The following is a 16,362-nucleotide window of genomic DNA, read 5'->3' on the forward strand; positions in this document are numbered from 1 at the left end:
TCCTCATCCTTACCTAGGTATAATACAGATGAGAACTTTAGGCATTGGAAACAATCCGTATGCACATGCAGAAGCAGGCAGACAGCTTTTCCTGGTGCCCACATCTGGAGTACCTACGTGTCTTTCCACAGTACAAGACAAGCGCATTTCCTCTTCTTACGGCAACAGGTTGGGGTGCTACAAAAAAAGCCAACCCTTTACTGCCAATCCTCCTCACTGGGAGCTCACTCCTTACATTAACCCTCAAAAAAAAATCCACATTCAGCCAAAGATCCCATGAGGTTGAGTGTCTTTTGTGATTTCAAGATCTGGTAATTATTGAATCCAACACCACCCTCCACCAAAGAAAAACGTTCAGCTAGGAACTGGACTTGCTGGTAAACTGAGTCCTGGTTTTATCCTTACACATTGACTGAAAGGGAGGCCACTAAGGACATAGTTATGCTGCACTGCCTTGGTACTTGCCAAGGTATTGGCAGTGACTGATGAGGATCTTATCAACCACACTTCAACTTCTGCCTCTTCTGTAGACACAAATGTAGCTTGGACCAGCCAGCTTGAATAAAGATGGTAGGGATAAGTTAATGCAGCTGGCAAGCTACTTCAGAAACAGGTGCTGCAAGTTAATCAATTGGGCCCTGGGTGATCTCATGGGCAGAAGCAGCATATAAAGAGGTAGCTAGCAAAGGAAGGGTGGCTTTGAGTAAACTCTGGTGGTTGTACTATGTTGCCTGTGTACGGCTCTGCATGTGCATTACCTAGACTCTCTACATCTTTGAGTGAATATTGCTTGCACCACTACAACACTCTTCTATCACCAGCAAAATGAGCATACTCTCTTCAAATTGCACTAATTCTCCAGCTGGATCAAGTGCAAGTCAATCCCATGATCCAATCCCACGAGCACTTTGTGCTTAAGCATTTAAATTAAAGCCAGTGTGTAAATACTGGGAAGACCAGTAATGTTGTGTCGAGGTGAAGCAAGGGCAGTGAATGACCCAGGCACAACCTGGAGGGGTCAAAATAGAAACAAATGCACTGAATCGAACTATTTGCAGCTTACTTGACTTCTGCTGCTGCCCAGCAAGGTACAGGGACTGCAGCATAGGAGGTAGCTCTCAGGAGACAGAGGAAACCAGGGAGGTGTGGGAGGAGAAGGACTGAAGAAGGCCTTGATGGTCTGTGGGTGGGAGATGAAGAGAGCAGGCCACTCAGGTATCAGAAGGGAGCATTAAACAAAGCTAGTGAATCATAGAATGGTGGGGCTTGGAAGGGACCTCTAGAAATCATCTAGTTCAACCCCCATGCCAAAGCAGGTCCACCTAGCTCAGGTAACAATATTAAATATTAATATTGGGAAAGCCCCAATATCGTTATGTTACTTTTGTTTTTAAAGGCACACAAAGAAGTCAAATGTCCCAGACAGTATGAGGAGTTCTATCCAAGCTACAGAATAGAGTATGGATCCTACCATTGGGAAAGTGAAGGCAGCATCTCTGTTTTCAGTGGACTTGCCCAAGAAGAGTGGTTGAAGGAAACGGTTAAGATATTAGTCACTAGGATAATTACTTCTAATATAATTCTTAATACTGTAAGTTAGGTAAATCTTAACTGCTACATTACTTCAGACGGATGAAATCCAAAACCTATCCTGTAGCGAAGCCTGACATAAAACCAATTACTGACTGTGAAACACATGCACAGGCCTTTGATCTTTCAGAATGGTTGACAGAAGCTTCTCCTCGCTTGCAATACGTTTCATACTGAAATGATCTGGTTGTGGTGTCATGACTTTGAACATTGGCACACACTACAGTCAGTTTGACTCAGAAAAAAAAGGTTTCATAGTGGTCACTTGTTTAAGCAGTGGAAGCCACCATTTTTGTCTGTTTTCAAAATCTCGTATCAGAAGCACAAAAGGAATTAGTGTGAATGCCTTCTCTAAATGCATGCAGTCATCACTACCAGTGGCTCCTGCACAACAGTGTTTGAGTCTCCCAAAGGTCTTTCTGGCATCTACAATGTACATGCTGGTGGCAACCAGAATTAAACCAAATTCCCCCTGAGTCCTCTAAGATGAATAAGAGAAGAATGGGAAAGCATCCTAATATTCTTCCTGGCAAAACTCTACTGAGGCTTAATTGTTGTTATCCTTGTGTAGATTATGGCTGTATAAGAAAACAGAAAAGACGGGAAAAATAAAATGTTGGATCAAGAATATGTTTCTAATTCTCACAGTAGAATAAGTCCTTGAGTCACACAAAGGACAAAGCCGGGATAAAGCTAAAGTAGTATCAACACATTTGTATCTCTACAAGCTCTAAACACGTCATATCTAGAAACATTTGTGTGCATTTTTAAACACACAAATAATTCCTACAGAAATAAGCATTCGCACCTATATCTAATAAATGTTTGACTTTTACCTGGAAAAGAAAGGTTTTCACATTAAACTGGAAAGCCCTACAGCATAGAGTATGGTTCCAGAATGAAAAATAAAAAGAAAACTCCATTCCAATAGGTTGCATTGTCATAGTTTGTTCTTAGCTGAAAGAGAAACATGATCAACTTTAAAGGTTTGTCTTTGGGACAGATATATGTAGCAGTCTGAGATGGGAAAGGTGATTGTATTTTGTTACTTGTTCTGTCATTTGGGTTTTTTTCATGGTAGTTAATTTGTCTATACACATAACTACTTGTACAAAAGGTTTTGTAGAGTTTAATGACTTTATGCTTTTGAAAACTATCCCTTTGAACAAAGAAAGGCATCCTGAAACTGCCAGTACTGCAATTCATTGTCTTGATGACAGTAATAGTATTGAAAAGCAGAGATAGCTATCCACCTTCCTGAAAAAGTATATCGCTTTTACGAGGATTCCTTTAAACAAAATAACAACAGTAATATAGCACTACAGCACCAAAAGGGTGGATATAAAAGAACAATGCATTGTCTCACAGAGTAACACTAAAGTATTTGGGTTTGGGAAGAACAAAGAAAGGACTCAAGTCCTGATAAGATAAACATGATGTCAGAATCCAGGACAGGATACATATGGGATTAATTACACAACATGACAAACATCTACAATCATTGATGTTGATGAAATATATATATATGTATACACATATGTATAAAATATCTGCATTATATGCTATCTTTTGTAAATCTATCAAATTTTGTTGCTTTGTCATGCACATGCAGTTTTCCAGGCTGGCTGTTACAAGGACAGAAACCGTTTACCCAAGGTGACTCTGCCAGCAAACCCCTCGGGATGGATGAGAATCAGGAGCTCTCTGGGCCTCCTGCCTGGAGCCCTTTGATCTCAGACACATGTCCCAGGTTGGCAGCAGGCAGGTAGGGCTTGTGGTGGCCCTGTGCCAGCTACACTCTGCATCCGTGGCTCCTGGTAGTTCCTGGAGAAGAAAATCTCCTTTGGCTGCCAGGGTAACAAAATGGAATGACTCCTGCCAGGACATGGAGCAGGGATTTTTCATGCACAGTGGATCCAGGTATTGGTTTGCAGAGTCAGAGGTTGAATGGTTGATGAGGCAAATGCAACTGGGAGGAGGAAGGACAGGCAGACACTGAGACATCTCCTCCCTCCTTGTGAGCAAAACATACTGCTTTTAGAAAAAGCATGATTAAGATTTAATTACTGGGTAAGAACAATCTTAGAATCCCCAAAAGAAAATCTTGTGTTCTTCACAGCAGGAGTAAAACACCAAATTAATCTTCTGCAGTACGTGTATAATCTGGGCTGAGGCAGAACTAACATTTGACTTAAAATTCCTTGTAGAGCAAATCTTTGTCTTATCCTGACAAGGATCAAACATCCATGAACATGCTCTGGTGCAGTACTACAAGCCAATAGGATTTCTGGCAAAACAAACACATGGAATAGGTTTTACAGAACTTGTTTCAAAAACCAGACCAGGCAGCAAACTCAGAAGGGCTGCCAGTGAACCCAGCTTTGCAGCTTCACTCTGAAATGACACGGACACATTGAATTCCAAGTGGGAACATTTGGCTGCCATGATCAGCAAGCTCTTCTCCCCATAGACCCAATTTCTCCTCCAGGAAGACTTAGCATAGCATGTTTTCCATGCTTTAACAGAGGATAGAACAATAGAGCAAAGCAAGTTTGCCAGCTGAACATCTGCTTGGATAGCATCACCCAACAATCACTGCATGCTCAATAAGCCCTGGAGTGTGATCACTGAACTTGGGTCAAGTGCTACTACCAGCTGACTTCAAGCTCAGCACTACTTGAATCTTCAATACTGAGCTGAATGACTAGTCAGACATCTGTTGTAACATCCTTGGTTAATTTCCAAACAGCACATAGCTGAGCACATCAAACACGGTAGGCTAAGTGTCAGGAAGATGATCCCATCTTCCTTTAAACCCACGTTTTTTTCCTCAACTTCTGCCTTTCTGTTGCAAAACCAGAAGTTCTTGCCATCTCACAGATTGATTTTGAGAAATATAGAAATATAGATGCTTGCATACAATACTCACAAACAGCCAAAAGACTAGTGGAAACTTCCACTGCAGTCCAGTTAAAATATTATTATTATAATATACCATAATATAATATTGTCTGTTGTCAATGGTAGCACACTTTCTCACAATATGGGGTGGAGGGATGTTTTCTAGTGCCTTTCTTTCCTTTATTGAGAGAAAATGAAGTCAGTATAAGAGCAGCAACCTCATCACTTCGGTGAAAACCAACGTGTAAAGGGTCTAAAGAAACTAATATCTGGTTATAGGTTGGGAAATTGACTGCAGCAGATTTCCATTATTCAATTAAAGAAGACAGTGCTTGAGAATTCTGGAAGTCTTGGAAATTAGAGCACATCTGAAAACTCATCTTAAAAAATGTTTCGTTTATTAATAGCACAATAAGCTTTGGTGGTCTTCATGTTGGCAGCAAATGTCTCATGAAGTCTCAAGCCATTTTTATTTTTATATTACTCACAAGCAAGTCTCTAGTCCTTCCCTGCAAGCAAATTTTAAGGGCAAGCCAGCTGCGAGAGAGGATCAAGAGAAATAAAGTATTCACTGGAAGTTTCAGGATGTGTTTATTGTTGGTCTCAGGAAAGGATCATAAAGAAGGCTGTAGGCAACAGCTTGAGATATTCAGAGATCTCAGTCATTCATTAATGAGAACCCTCAGTAGAAGCTCACAGAACATCCTTGATGGAATAACAAATAAAATAGTAAGTGTGGTGAGTTGACCCTGGCTGGACACCAGATGCCCATCAAGTCACCCTGTCACTCCTCTCCTCAGCAGGACATGAGGTAAGAAAATAAGACAGAAAAAAAACCCCCTTGTTTTAAAGGCAGTTTAACAAAGCAACAGCAAAGGTCATGTGCAAAAGTAAAGGTAACGAAGACATTTTATTCTCTACTTCCCATTAGCAGCGATGTCTGGCCACTTCCCAGGAAGCAGGGCCTTGGTATGCGAAACAGTTCCTCTGGAAGACAAACACTATAAACAACTAATGCCTCAACTTCCTCCTCCTTTCTCTTAGCTTTTATTGCTGAGCAGATGTCATATGGTACGGAATATCCCTGTGGTCAGTTGAGCTGTCCTAGACAAAATGTCACTTCCCAAAATCTTGCCCATCTTGGGGGAGAATGTAGGAGACACAGCCTTGATGCTGTTTGAGCACTGCTCAGCAGTAGCCAGAACACTGTGTGTTGTCAATACCTTTCTAGCTACCAAAACAAAGCATGACACTATGAGAGCTGCTGTAGGAAAACTAACTCCATCCTAGACAGATGCAATACAGAACGTATTAGAAAGAAGGATATGAAAGGCTTCCTCTACTAAGCCATTGCCCTCAGCTGATTGTAATGGCAGCTGGCTCAGTAACCTCTAATGGTCTTAAAAGGCACACAGACTCCCAGTCGAGTTGTTTGTGCCTTCCAGACCCTGGCAAATGGGGATAAAATGTCCAATAGTTTGATATTTCAGTAGGACCTTTCCACAGGCTCTGTCCACTGTTGGTTGAAAAGAAATTTCCTAGCAAATCAGTGATGAAAATCAGAAAATTATAAAAATACCAAAGACTGAGCCTTTTCATTCTCCTAAGACCTTAAAAACAGACTGGAATCAGTCATAGAACCATAGGATAGTTTGAGTTGGAAGGGATTTTGAAAGGTCATGTACTTCACCTCCTCTGCAATGAGCAGAAACATCTTCAACTAGATCAGGCTGCTCACAGCCCCACCCAATCTGACCTTCCATGTCAGGCAACTACTACATCTCTGAGCAACCTGTTCCAGTGTTTCACCATCTTCACAGTAAAAGATTTCTTCTAACAGCCAATCTAAATCTATCCCTTTTAGTTTAAAAACATTTCCCCTTGTTCTATCACTACAGGCCCTACTAAAAAGCTTGTCTCCATCTTTCTTATAAGCCCCCTGTAAGTATTGAAAGGCTGCAATAAGGTCTCCCTACAGCCTTCTCTCCTGCAGGCTGAACAACCCCAACTCTCTCAACCTGTCCTCATAGGAGAGGGGCTCCAGCCCTCCAGTTATTTTTATTTCCCTCCTTTTGATCTGCTCCAACAAGTCCATGTCTTCCCTGTGCTGAGAACTTAGATCTGGACACAGTACCTCAAGTGTGACTCATGAAAGCAGAGCAGAGAGGCAGAATCGCCTTCCTTGACCTGCTGCCCATGTGTTTTTTGAGGCAGCCAAAGATACTGTTGGCCTTCTAGGCTGTGATTGCACATTGCTGGCTCATGTCCAGCTTTTTCACCCATCACAACCCCCAAGTCCCTCTCCTCAGGGCTGCTCTTAATCCATTCTGCAGCCTGCATAGGGTAATTGTGGCAGTTAAATAAATGCAAGCAGCAAAGAATAGAGAAATTTGACAAGACACTGCATATGAAAATAAGCAGAAAGGAATAAAGAAACTGGGGATACCTCATACTACAAGCCTTAGATATTCCACCAGCTGATGCAAATGAAGCTGAACAATTTGAGTTGCTTAAGAGCAAAACTGTATTCTACTGCTTCAGGCCTGAAAAAAAAAGGCTTGTGGGTCCAAAACCATGTCTGTTACATCATTTGATACAGCTGGAAAACACAGATGAAACCTGCTCTAGCCTCCAAGCCTCACCTTGCTCATTTTTGCAGTGACCATGCCAAATGCACTTCCTAGAACCAGGCACATACCCCTGCCAGGACTCCGAGGCAGCCATGGGCCCTGGGCAATCCATGCACCCCACAGTACTGTTCCACAGACACCTCACTCCAGAGCCAAACTAGCCATGCTGCTCTGAGGGTAGCTCTGGGCCACAGTGACATGGCTACTTCTGGGGAGCAGGCTGAAACATTTTGTGTTGGCACACCGTTCCCCAGGGACACACCAGGCTGCTCAGCGGCAGCTTGGCTTAGCTCAAGCCTGCCATCTGCACCTTGAGCACATAAATATGCTGTTTGCAGCTGTGCAGGCCCTCTGGATGTTTCACTGACCTATATTCCCACATGCACATCTCACAGAGAAGCACTGGTGTAGTGCAAGCACCATTTCTGCACTCATCCCAGCAGTTTTCCACTGTGCTTGCTGATCACACTGCACACTGCAAAAAGGAGCACTTCCAGCACATCCTCGAGCCTCAGACAAAAGCCCAGATCTTTGGCTGAGTGCTTCAGCATCACCCTGGCTCCAGCACACTCACCAAAGGAGACTGAGACATGCAGCCGCGCAGCTCGAGTCACCAGATGTACAACTGTGTCTGAGCAGCAGCGGGCCAGCGTGTCAGACCCGGCAGGAGCTCACCAAACAGGCCCATTAGCCAGAAAACTAGGGTGCTCTGCCAATTAAATTTTTAACCTCCAGGCATATTTAAAGACATTGAACGTATTCAGCTTTTCCAGTTTTACTCCTTTAGCTACGCTCAGCAACACAGACATGTCACAGTGCTGTTCGTTTCTGAAGAGGAAGGTGCCTTCAGCAGCCAGGAAAATGTCGTTATACCATTTTGTTATTGAAGGAAGGTTGAGACTAAGTCCTGCAGATGGTCATACAGCAAGTCAAAGAAAAAACCAGAAGATATGGCTCCTGACTGACCGTCCAGTGCTCTATCCATCACATTAGTGATGGATACACATTAGTCACTTCAGTGCAGGGACAATACTATACCTGCCACATGCTGATAAAGTTGTAAGAGTTCAAAGGTGCCAAGTGTGCAGGCTACAGCACTGAAATTTTTACCTTAGTGAACAGTCTCTTTGCTTGTAGTTCAACTTTTTACATGCATGAAGTTATTTACACCTTAAAGTCTTTATAGGCCATGCTTTGAAAAGTGTAATGATCAGAGAACCTCAGAATGGTAGGGTTTGGTAGCGACTTCTAGAGACCATCTAGTCCAGCCCCTCTGCTAAAGCAGATTCACTCAGATCAGGTCATGTGGGAACATGTCCAGGTAGGTTTTGAAAACCTCCAGAGAAGGAGGTTTTCCTCCTTTCACAACCTCCCTGGGCAGGCTCCCTCACCCTCACAGGACGTGTTCAAGTGGAGCTTCCTGTGTTCCAGCTTGTGTCCATTACCCCTTGTCCTGTCATTGAGCACTACAGAAAAAGACTGGGCCGATCCTCTCAACATCCACTCTTTAGGTATTTATAAGTGTTGATGAAGTCCCCTCTCAGTCTTTTCCAGTCTAAACAGCCCCAGTTCCTGCAGCTTTTCCTTGTAAGAGAGACGCTCCAGTCCCCTGATCATCTTTGTAGCCGCCACTGGACTCTCTCTAAAAGTTCCCAGTCCCTCCTTAGCTGGGAAGCACAGAACTAGACACAGGACTCCAGATGAGGCTTCATCAGGGCAGAGTAGAGGGGGATGAGAACTCCCCTCAACCTGCTGGCCACTTCTTCATGTACCCCAGGGTGCCACTGGCCTTCTTGGCCATGAGGGCCAAGATCTTGCATTTGAAAATCTGTAAGTATAAAAACAAAAATAATTGTTCAACTTACACAGTACCATTTTTCCTTCCTCTTCACTCTGAAGTTAAAAAAACTTTTCCATCCACTTTGTCCTCTGTTGAGTGGGGTACATTGCCCTGAGGACCCATCAAAATACGCAGTGTTGGCACAGGATCAGCAGCTGGCCAAGCCCCAGAGGCACTGGATTCTCTGACTACATTTGCAGTCACAATTTTTTTACTGGAGTTAAAGCTGAAAGAGGGACATTCTTTTATGCCTTAGGTCAAACTAATTCAATTTCAAGCAAGTCAAAACTTCCAAAAATCTCTTAATCATTTAAGTCACAACCAAGGGTGGTTTTTTTTCCCTGAGTCTGAACAGGGGAAATAATGATGTAAGCATGCCAGGGGAAGCTCTGCAGTGCAGGCAACTCTGAAGTACTGTTTTTCAATGAAAATTATGCCCTTTTACCACACAAATACTTTTGAACACTTACTCCATCAATGCACATCTTTCTTTGCAAGCTCCATGCCAAGTGATACTGCCCTTGGGTGTTGGGGAATATCTGACTGCTCTCCCGATGTCATGCAAACAGAGGAGTAAAGGAGAGAGACAAAACTAACCTGGCTTCAAACTATGGAGAAGGGTTGTCTGTATTAATCAATTCAATATAAGAACATCACAGAGGTTTCCATAAGTTAACCCATTTGACAGGGCATTTTGAGAGGCTCAGGGAAGTAGAAACTACCTTTTCACAGTCAGAACAAAACAGAACAAAAGTAGCAGGTAAAACCGCGTGTTAGAAAGCCTGTAACACTGAAGAATTTCCTTTAGTGCAGTCTCTTGAGCATCACATTTTGATTTCGTACAGCTGCGTGGTGAACACCATTTTACCCATATGCTCTAGCACCATCTAGCTTGTGCCTACGGTAACTAAGCTCCTTATTTTCTCCCTAATTGTGTAATTTCCTTTAAGCACAACTGTCTGTACTTTGGTTATTTTAGTTACTTTGACATTATAATTCAAATGAAAGTAAAACCGGCAAGTACAAAGCAGTCTCTGAGGTTAAAGAGGCTGCTTCACAAAGCAATTCCTTTGGCCACATCCTTCTCTGTTGTTTTTTCTGTTCCCTCTTTTCTGGGCTTTAATCCTGCCAAAGATACCTATGCACGTTAAATATTTCTAAGGCTTACATTTTGAATTTTGTTTGCTTACATAAGGTTCTTAAGGGGAACTTTTTAAGAAAAAACAACAATTAATGGGACAAAAACCACACAATACAAATTCTTGTTCCAAAGGAAAAACCACTAAACAACATGAAAATCAGAGAAGAGTTGCTGCTCGTCTCTGTAAGGCTAATGGTCAGTATGGGAACAGGTTTGTTCCTGGAGGACAGAAGCCACCTTGCTGCACCCTCTGGCTCTCTGTCTCATGGCGGCAGCCAGTAGTCAGGGCTCAGATACAGACAAGGCAGGTGATAAGAAAAATCTCCAATGAACCACTCAGTGATGTAGGAGCTGAGGTTCAATTTGGATCACCCAGAAAATCGCATGACATGAATCCATTCAGTGCTTCAGCTGATATCAGTCTCTCCTACTCAGACTCTGAAAAGTAAAATTCATAGTCAGGATAAATACCTGCAGGTATGCAAACTGTGATAAAAACCACTCTGAGCAGACTTCAGAAGATATCTCGAGGAGCCAAGAGGGCTGTTCCTCTTTCCCTGGTACTTGACAAAAATGCCAGGAGAGCTTTTGCAAGTTGTGAAGGCTCTCTAGTCATGCCTCTGCAGGGCTCATCAGCAATACTTGTGGAGATTTTGCTTACATTTTGGGACAGGCTTCTAGATATCTTGCTCACTTTTCCCTGAAAAGAATCACATAGATGAATCCTCACTCATGTGGCACTGGCTTATACTGCAGTACCAAGAAGAGGAGGAAGCCACATTAGTAGGTCAAATTCTTATTCTCCTGGTCACTGGAGAAGGTCATCTGCATCCATTGATGCAGATGAATGACAGAACCTTGGTCTCAGGTTACCCACTGCACAGCTCCAGAAACTGCATCATCTGCTCACACTGGCTACTGCATATTTCTTGCATATGGAACAGCCACAGGCTTTTTGTTTAAGTGGCTTAGTTAAGTCCACTGAAACAACGAAAGAAGAAAGAAAAAAGCAAGGCCTCCAGGATGAAGCACGGCACATGTTTTGTTTGTAACACATTGCACAAGGTCTGTTACACAAATGGACATCTTCTTGCTCAGACATGTGACACACTCCCTGAAAATGCAAGCATGGAGAGGGGAACATTTGCTCCAGAGACATTAAAAGGTGGATGTCTGACCCCCATCTGGAGCCCCATCTGGACCAGAGCAGCCTAGCATGTTGTACTGTTCAGCAAAAGCAAATTCACACAGTTCTTGCTCCATACTGGCTATTTTCCTGCATTTGTTGCCAAAAACACAGGCTTATCTACTGAAGGGGAAAGATTAATATTCCAGGATATGTTGAATGAGACATTTTAAAAACACAACCTGACATGGCCACAGTGAAGTAGAGCAATGCACTGATCCTGTGGCCTGGAAGTCTCCAGAGCCTGGGGAGGGAGCTCTGTTAGCATTGTTCAAGTAAATGTGGGCAATGTGCTTTTCATCACATTTTGAAATGTAAAATCTTCCCAGAGGGGAGGCAGTAATTGAAGAGAGAACTGCACAGATGCCTCTGAAGGTATTATCAAAATCCATCTGGGCATATACCTGAAGAAGAAAGTTGACATAAGTCTGAATAAAACCTGTAGGAAGAGGAAGCAAAGACAAGACACACAGGTGCCAGGGTTTTAACAACTCTAGAACCCACAGAAAAGCTCTAAGTCCAAGATGAACTGTAAGAGAAGAGACCTTGGCGCTCTCTTCCCATTCTGTGTAGAGTTTGTGCTCTCAGATAGCCTGTGCCAACAGTGGCCACTTTTCCTCCCTCCCCAGAAGATGAGTCAACGACTCCATGCAGCCAAAGGAGAACTTAAATTATGAGATAAATACATTTTTCTACTAGCTTTTTTGGAGAAACATAAATTTAATCCCACAGTCAGTGAGATTTCACTCACCAGGAAAGTGTCACACCATGAGCGTGACACCTGCTGTTCTGAGAAACGTTATTGGCTACGATCTTGTGAGCCCACCTACGTGAGCTATCTCTTTGACACCTGCTGAAAAGAAGGCACACAGTAGAGCTTATGAAGAGAGGTTAGGAGATGCTCATGGGAGAGCAAAAGTGAGCCATTGGCTTGGAGGCTATTTGGTAGTTTGGAACATGCAGTTTCTGCTCCTTGGTCTTCTAGGACCCTCTTGGGTAACCTCAATTACAGTAGTCTCAGCCTCTGCTGTCCCTAGCTCAACTTGACAATTTGTCACCTTGTCCCCACTTCATGGACATCTGATATGCCTGTCAGTCAGTATTTTAAGGCACATCACCAGTAGTGGCTTGCCCTAGTCATTATTCTGTTTAGAGCTGAGCCACCTTCATGTTCTGGGTATTTATCTCTTTGCAACCACTGAGTGAAAGCTTGAGATTGCCTCAAAAGCGTAACTACAGCCTTTGTTGGCAAGTATAATGTCTTTCTGTTAAGCAAAGATTATGTTGCCTTCCTCTGTGCTGTGATGCATAGGTGAAGGTGCACAACCCATTTGTTTCAGGTTTGATGCTGTTTGGTTCATCTGAGGCAAGATATGGAATACAAAAACAGTTCTTGATCTAACACTTAAGTTTAAAAGCTTCATTTTGAAGTTTCATAAACATCTTTGGCCTTCAGAAGGCCATCAAGCCCAGTAAATGACTTCTGGAAATTGCCCATGCTGCAAAAATATGCAACCAAGGTTAGACATTGTTGAAATGAGTGGACTCACAACCAGCAGTGACCAAGAAAAGCTCCACCATTTTCTAAGGATGTTGCTAACCCTAAACATTATATAATTTATGGACAGCGACAGTGCCTCTCATACATTGCTTGAACTGTGTTTGCAATGACCCAGGTCATCACCAAAAATACATCAAGTAGCACAGAGATGACGACATCATCAGTTCACTGGAGCTTTAGGACACCAGAGACAGGACATCAGACATCGAAGTTGTCTTTGCCTTCTCTGCAAGTGCAGTGGCAACAGCTCTCTTCTATATGTGAGGCAGAGTCCAAGGCTTGCAGCCCAGTTGTGTGTAATGTCACTGGGGAAAGTGGCACTGAACCAGTGCTTGTGTCATGTCCCTCCTGAATGAGAGGAGATAGGCCCTAAGGCCACAGTGTCCTACAGCATCCTTCTGGATAAATTGGCTGCCCATGGGAACAGCCTCATAAAGGATTTGGCAAAAAGGAGCTGGGGCAGGCATTGATTTGGGAGTCATTCCCATTTTTTCTGTGCCAAAGCTTTAGGGAGGAACTTGACTGGTTTATTTTCCCGATAGCAACTTCAAGACTAAATTTGCTGGTGAGTTATGAAGTGGTGGTGCCAAAAGCAAAGCAACGTGGGGAGGCTGGTCACAAGCAGGTGTGTCTAGACACCAAGTAAAGCCTATCCTCCTGTCTATGCTGCAGTATAGCTTTACATGTTTATGGGAAGCCCTTAAGGCTATCAGTCAGGAGCTTTCAACTAAATTTTGCAAACATGCGAGCCTCCAAGATGTGACTTGTTTTTATACAAGGTGATGAAAACCACAGCAACGAGGCTCAGCAGGGACAGTGCCCTTCAGAGCACTTTAGAGATCTCAGGCTCAGCGCTCTGCCAAGACAAACCATCTTCAGAAATCGCATTCTCCTTCCTGTAGGTTCTGATACACTCATAGAGGCAGACGGCTCATCACTGGCCCTAGTCTAAAGCTCATCCTCCCTGACTCAGCATCCGCAGAATGTGCCCACATCAGTGTCTTCCTGCACAGTGGGCTGGGCCCCTTAGAGCACTCCCACCCCAGGAATGGGGCTCACAGGGCCCGGGGCCAGAGCACGTGCACAGTGACAGACAGCTCAACTACCCACAGTGTTTGGCAATGCAGAGTGCTTTCACAGAGGATGCTCCATCTGTCACTGTGTTCTGCGGCAGAGCCTGACCTCACTAGTACTAAGGAAGCCCCAACAGATTAACATTTAATGATGCTTTCAGTTTCAGCCCTTGTAATTTTTCATCTTTTGGAGGACAGACATAGAAAAGCAAGAAAGTCATATATTATGTACAGCATATGGGTCTTCTTGCAACCATCTTATTTAATATGCCTGACTTTGACAGGTTAGGATGTTTTTCTTATTTCTGCATTGAAAAAAAAAAAAATCTTTCCATATGTTTTATCCCAGAAACAGAACATCAGCTGATTCTTGTATACATATATTGGTTTTGTTTTGATTTGTGTAACTGTGATACCTAATTCAGTTTCAATAAGTAAACACGGGGGGTATGGTTCTTGGTAGCTGCCTGAAGAGAAGCAAGGAAACTAAACCTCACCAAAACAGATGGACTAAGTGGCATCTTTCAGGTCACTCTGCTGTCTTGAAAAATACATTCAACCACATAACTTAAGGCAAAAAGAAATCCTCAAGGGACAATAAAGTGACCCAGAAACGCATTATTTTTGTTAAGCAGGTGTATTCACTTTTGTATTTGCTGCTTGAGAAGAGTTCAGCTTGTTCCCTGAGCTGAGGAGTGTGTATGTGGAGAAAACATTCTCCCCAAGGCCTCCTTTCTCCGTCCATGAAGAAGTACCACCAGTGCTACTTGGAGCACCAGCTCACATCAGTAAGGCCACACCTTGAATCCTAAGTTTTGGACCCCTCACTACAAGAGAGACACTGAGGTGCTGGAGTGTGTCCAGAGACAGGCAATGAAGCTGGTGAAGGGTCTAGAACACAAGTCTTATAAGGAGCACCTGAGGGAACTGAGGGGAAGAGGCTGAGGGGAGACTTTATCACTCTCTACAACTACTTGCAAGGAGGTTGTGATGATGTGGGGATTCAATCTCTTCTCCCAAACACCATCCCTGGAGATATTTTAAAACTGTGTAGATGAGGCGCTGAGCGACATAGTTTAGTGATAGGCTTGGCAGTGTGAGATTAGTGGTTGGACTTGATCATCTTAAAGGTCTTTTCCAGTCAAACAATTCTATTATTGTATGATTCTAAGTCAGTAAGGGCATCCACAAGCACAGAAGTCAACTGAAGAATACTACAGAATGAAAGCTCATGAAATATATATTTGGTGCTGTGGATAAGCTTCTGATTATTTAGGCTAGCATTTAGAGGAAATAGGAAACTGGAAGAGTGATTTGCATGAGAAAGTACAGGGAGAAAAGTGATGGTCCAAAAGGAAGGAGAAACATGAAAGCCTTCCCAAGCTGCTGAACATTTCTGGAATATAAGGACATGAATTTTGAATTTCACATGATATTTACTGAGAGACAAAGCAAAAGACTGAACCCTAAAGCAAGTAGATCACAAAAGGAAAGTGATAAGACAACTGCCAAGAGGATAATGGAGATGCTGTAGTAGGGAGCAAGATGGGAAGACAGGAGGCTGCAGGGGAAGAGCATTGACTCAATGCTGCTACCAGTCAGTTCTGCAGCCAGAGCCCGGCTGCTATGTGTACAATAGTAAATGCCTGAGATAGCCAAAGTCCAGAGAAAGTAAGAACTGTGCAGCCATAAGGAGCAAAACAAAGAAATTAACCTGTCCCACACAGTAGCCTATTGGGATTTGGGTTTTTGAGTAGTGCCCGTGAACCTTCAGCAGGCAGACAAGCAATGCTCACCAGCACCCTATCAGCAATGAGGTTACCACCGCAGGCTGCTAGTGCAAGTTTCTATGCCTGAAGAAATCAGAGCTTCTAAAAACTGTTATCAATGCTTGGAAAACTGGCAGAAGTAAACTGGGAAGAGAGGAAGTCGACTGACTTTTTTGCAACCAAGACCTTACAAAGTAAGAAAAAGGAACTGCTTTTTGAAGATGAAAAATGGAAATCATAAGATTGCAGCAGACTCCAAACCAGCCTAGAAATCAGGTAACATGACTTTAAGGAAAGGGCACCCTACAAAGGCTTAAGACACCTGCAAGAAGATGGAGAAAGAACAGGTCCTTTCACAAAACTGTAATTCCCAAATAAAGCTTTTTTTCAACAGAACAAGTCACAACAGATCTGGCTCATAGGAAACTTCCTTGGTTTTGGTGTCATGAGAAGTCATCATTTTAATACCGCTAGTACTTCCCATCTTCATGGCCTATCTCTATCCTACTCTGCTGTAGGCTGGATACCCCTGCAACAGTAAGAGACACATTAAGGTAAGGCATGTTATTCCTTAGAGTGGGACAAAAGCTTCTAGAAAACTTCAGGGCTCTGACACTTCAACTTGCAATTCTTACACCTAAAGCTCAAAATGGATAACAATGGCACAGAGT

The sequence above is a fragment of the Colius striatus genome, chromosome 1, assembly GCF_028858725.1.
Source record: "Colius striatus isolate bColStr4 chromosome 1, bColStr4.1.hap1, whole genome shotgun sequence".
In the NCBI taxonomy this organism is placed as follows: Eukaryota; Metazoa; Chordata; class Aves; order Coliiformes; family Coliidae; genus Colius; species Colius striatus.